This window comes from Microtus pennsylvanicus, chromosome 13 (assembly GCF_037038515.1).
Source record: "Microtus pennsylvanicus isolate mMicPen1 chromosome 13, mMicPen1.hap1, whole genome shotgun sequence".
Lineage (NCBI taxonomy): Eukaryota > Metazoa > Chordata > Mammalia > Rodentia > Cricetidae > Microtus > Microtus pennsylvanicus.
In genome coordinates, this window is record NC_134591.1 from 77,809,133 (window position 1) to 77,814,485 (window position 5,353).

Below are 5,353 nucleotides of genomic sequence, written 5' to 3' on the forward strand. Positions count from 1 at the left end.
TGTTCAGTTTGTTTTGGTATCCAGAGAGATTCCACCGCTTCAGCCATCACCAGTCTCTAGGGTCTGGTCCTCAGCTGTGCCCTGGTGCAGAAAGGGGCCTGCTGATCAATGCTATCTCCACAGTCAGGCTCACTCTCCGGTGTTTGGCTGGAGTTCTGCTCATGGGCACTGCGTAGTCCAGGCTAGCCTAGAACTCACTATGTAGCCCAAGGATGACCTCTGCTCTGATCTAGAAGCCCCTGTCTCCCAAGCGCTAAGATCACAGGTGTGCATCACCGAAACTTCAGAATTTGCTGAAAGATTTTTCATGACTAAGAATCTTATGATGGATATTTTAAAATAAAAACATGTTTTGAATATCAATAGTATCTGTATTAAACGTCTCAAATCTTTGGTTATTTCTAATATCAGAAGTTCACAGTGGCTCCCCAAGGAAGTCATGTGATTGCACTTGCCAGACACCAGGAGGTGCCATTGAGCTGAGTTTTTCTTTTCCTGAGGCTGAGAGAGGGAGAGGAAAGGAGAGGGAGAACTAGGTAGCTATATGAGCTTAAATCTGGAAGCCAGAGGAAGGCCAGCTGTTGCTTATGACTGCTTGAGAGCCCCCTTGTCCTGGCTCAGTCTGTCATTGAGACGGATGGTCCTGATGGTGGCTGAGGATCTATAGAGTTCAATAACAGAACTCAATAATAGCCTGCATGACGCTCTAGATCCCATTCCTAGTATACATAGTTTTTAGAAAATCAGACCAAATCAAAATAACAAAAGCAGCATCCATTAGAAAGCAGCCTTTAGCAATGCAGGGCTCCCACAATGGGCTAGGCCATCTCACTCCCTGAGACCCGCTTCAGGGGCCTCAGCAGGTAGAAGGGCTTCCACAGTGGGCTAGGCCATCTCACTCCCTGAGACCCGCTTCAGGGGCCCCAGCAGATAGAAGGGCTTCCACAGTGGGCTAGGCCATCTCACTCCCTGAGACCCGCTTCAGGGGCCCCAGCAGGTAGAAAGGCTCCCACAATGAGCTAGGCCATCTCACTCCCTGAGACCCGCTTCAGGGGCCCCAGCAGGTAGAAGTCTCTGTGCCAGTTTTTTCTTCCATTCTAAGCTGAGCTCTCCGGCAGACAGGAGGGGACATTGGGGGAAGATGACCTTGTCTCTGAGGACAGGCTAGGGTGCTGGGATCTGCCGTCCTGAGGCCAGACCTCATGAGGTTTCCAGCTATGGCCATCAGTGGGTTCGCTATGCTATATACTCTGTCCCATATGGCAGATTTATTTTTGTTGATTTGGCTTGATGGGGGGTGGGACGTGTCCCTCACGTGGCTCTCAGCTGTGGCCACACCTGAGGATAGATTATTTTTGGTCTCTATCTCTTAGCAGCACAGCCTAGCTTTGACTTGCTGGGTTAAGAAATATTTTATCTGAGTCTTTTGCACCCCAAACTCTAGCTCTCGGGAGGCTAGCAGGAGGATCACTTGAGATCAAGTAAGAGTTCATCTGAGCCGGGCATGGCGGGCGTGGCGGTGCGGGCCTTTAATCCCAACACTCAGGAGGCAGAGGCAGGAGGATCTCTGAGTTCAAGGTCAGCCTGGTCTATAGAGCAAGTTCTGGGACAGCTAGGGCTACACAGAGAAACCCTATCTCCAGGAAAATAAAACAAAACAGAAGATGGGGCTAGAGACATCTCAGCAATCAAGAACACAGGCTGCTCTTCCCTTCCATGGAACCCAGGTTTGAATCCCAGCTTCCACATGGCAGTCTGTAACTCCAGTTCCAGGGGGATCTGATGCCCTCTTCTGGCCTCAGCAGACACTGCACACATGTGGTGAACAGAACAAAGAACCTACATACATGAAATAAAGATAAATCTCCAAAACTACGTATATTTAATGTCTGTTTATAGAAACGGAAAACCCAGATCAAGGCTGAGGTGTAGTCAGTGGTGGACACGTGTGCCAGGTTCTCCAGCAGAGAGGACTGAGGCAGAGCCGGTCCCGCTGGCTCTCCCTGGGGCTGAGCGGGATGGTGAGTGTCAACCAGGGAGAAACACACACTGAGCCCGAAGTCTGTCAAACCAGGATCTCACTTCATTGCATCAGGGCAGGAACTTACATAGGGCTGAGGTAGTGGGTGGAGTCTTGGGATGGGGTGAGGTGGAGTGAGGAATAAGGGCCAATAATATCCTGCTACAGTAGACAGAGGCGGGCCTAGGTCAGGCTGTGCTGAGTCACTCCCCTCCAAACTCAAGTTAGGCCCAGGAAGTTACACTGGGCCTCGTGAGGCCCAACACACCCAGAGACCATGATAAGGTCCTGGGTTCTGTCCCCAGAGCCAAAGCATCAACAGCATTTGTGGGATTGTTTGCCTGGGTGTGGCCGCTAATATCAATGTGATTGTTTGTGACACATTCTTGGTTGCCAACTCAACACATCGGCAAAGAGGGAGCCTCGTTTAAGATCCCCTCTCATCGGCCTAGGGACTTGTCTGTGGGGAATGTGTTTGCTTACTGAGGGAGGAGGACCTGACTGGCTGTTGGTGATGCCACCTTGGGCACGTGGCCCTGGGTTGTAAAAAGAATCTGAGCTAAGCGGAAGCAAGAAGTGAGGAAGTATGCGTGTTCCCCTGTGCTTCCTGCTTCCAGCTCCTGCCTTGCTTTCTCTTGATGAACTGTACCTTGTAAGCCAAATAAACCCTCTCCTCCCACAGCTGGTTTTAGTCCTAATGTTTAACCCAGCAACAGAAAGCTAACCGGGACAGTGTTTGGAGAGGCTGAAGCAGGAAGCTCACTTCCCCTGTGGCAGGCAGTACCTGAGAAATTCCCCCGGGGTTTTGGGGACCTCGGCTCAGGCTGAACTGGTATTCGTGGTTTGAGTACAGAAAAGAACTTTAGATCTATCTACTTTATGAAGTGGGGTTGGGTCCTAATGATGATATTTTAATATAAGCTTGGGTGTGAGGGCGAAGAGAAAGGAGGGGAGACACAGCACGCGTTGGAGGTCATGGGTGTGGGCTCCCCAGAGGTGCTCTCTGGCTGTCTGCGGTGTACAGTGGTCGTGGGCAGGGTTTGGCACGGTGTGAGGATACTGTGTGGTTAAGAAGGCTGAGGTCACTGTGGTGGCACCTGAGGGGTCCCTGGGAGGACTGCAGCTGACATTCAGAGTCTAGTCATGGGGGTACTAGAAGATAGGGGTTTTTTTTGTTTTTTTTGTTGTTGTTGTTGTTGTTTTGGTTTTTCGAGACAGGGTTTCTCTGTGGCTTTGGAGCCTGTCCTGGAACTAGCTCTGTAGACCAGGATGGTCTCGAACTCACAGAGATCCGCCTGTCTCTGCCTCCCGAGTGCTGGGATTAAAGGCGTGCGCCACCATGGCCCGGCTGAAGATAGGGTTTTTTATTATTAAGTTTTGCCTGAGATTCTGACTCCTTGCCTGGGAAAGTAAACAATGCCCTAGACCCTAAACACCTTAAACACAGTCTTTGTTACTTTAACATAAAATAGCTCTCTATGACAATATTAAGACTATGTTTGGAGCAAACGCCGGGTTGTTTTGAATTTTATCTGTTTGCCCTGTGTGTGAGTGTACCACAGTTCAAGTGTGGAGGTTAGGGAACAGTACACAGAAGCCAGTTCTCTCGGTCCACAGGATCAAACCCAGGTCCTTGCGGGCTCGGGTGTTGCTGACTGTGCTGAAATTCTGGCTTCTCTGTTCCCGAGAGGCGTCAGCCAGACCCTGGTGAGGGTTTTTCCTTCCTGTGGTCTCTCAATTCCTGTCTACCCCGCCTCAGTTAACATGATTTGATAACTTGACCCAGTAGACACATTTCTGGGCATGCCTGGGAGAATTTCTAAATCGAGTTAAGCGTGGTGATCCAGCACGAACGCGGACCACACTCTAGTAGATCTGGGCAGCCTGTCCTCCACATGCGTGCATCCTCTGGGATGCGCAGGCTCGCACTGTGGGTGGGGCCGCCAGGCCTCCCAAGTCCTGCGCACACACCGGGCCCACCCCACGGTGGCCGCTGGAGGGCAGCACCTTCTCCGCAAAGGCGGCCGGGTCGCCTGGACCAGAGGGGCAGCATAGGCTGGAGCTTTCTGTTTCCACAAATGGCCGCTGCACCGAAGGCCTTTCAGAAGATTCTGGCGCTGGTGACGGGAACACGCACTGGGTGTGCCCTGGAAGAGCCCTCGCTATTTCTGAAGGATGGCCAGTTTCTCAAGGGCTCTAATGCCCATCTTGAGCTTCCTGCAGCCGGCTCTGTAACTGAAACCTCAGGGCCTGCCGTGGGCCCACCTGGCTCCTGGAGGAGGAAGTCGCCTGGTAACTTCGTTCCCTAGACCGAAACTGTTTTCCTGGCAGTAAAGAACTTGACCCCCAGGCACCCCGGCGAAAACGTTTTTCAGAAAACAAAGTCGACCTCAGTGCCGGGCAGTGGTGGCTCGCGCCTTTAATCCCAGCACTCGGGAGGCAGAGGCAGGCGGATCTCTGGGAGTTCGAGGCCAGCCTGGTCTACAAGAGCTAGTTCCGGGACAGGAACCAAAGCTACAGAGAAACCCTGTCTCGAAAAAAGAAAGAAAGAAAGAAAGAAAGAAAGAAAGAAAGAGAGAGAGAGAGAGAGAGAGAGAGAGAGAGAGAGAGAGAGAGAAAGAAAGAAAGAAAGAAAGAAAGAAAGAGAAAGAAATTTGGTTTAAAATGTGTCACTCTCAAATTATCACCAGCAGCCCCACCCCCACCCCATCCTGGCTGGTGTTTGGGTGGTTTTGAAACAATTTCTGCTGTAATGTTTGTAAAGGGGAAGTGGAGTTTATAAATTAACACACCACTATGTCCACAGTCAGTTTGGGTAGACGTCACAAAAGTATTATTGATGATTGTGCTGGCCAGCCCCTTTAAACTTTAACATGTATTTAATGTGTGTGTGGAGGGGACGACACGTGCCAGAAAAGCCCATGTCTGGGAGTCAGAGGACAGCTTTTGTGGGGTCAGTTCCTCTGCTTCTACCATGAGGTAGATTAAATTCAGGTTGTCAGGTTTAGCCAAAAATGCCCCTACCCACTGAGCCATGTCACCAGCCCAGAAATTCTGAACACTGAAAAGTTTTGGGTGAGTTTATTTGACTTTAATACTTGCTTCTTTTTGTTATAGAATAGGTGCTTTTGTAGGGGGGACATTATAATCTAACCCAACCATAGAAGACTCTTGCTATGGAACATTCTAGATCTCTTTATATGTATACATGCACACACACACACACACACACACACACACACACACAATTTCAGACCTGTCCTCATAACCCCCCAAAATAAAACAGATAATGGTCAACTCTTGCTACTTCAAAACCAAGCAAGCCTTGTTGGG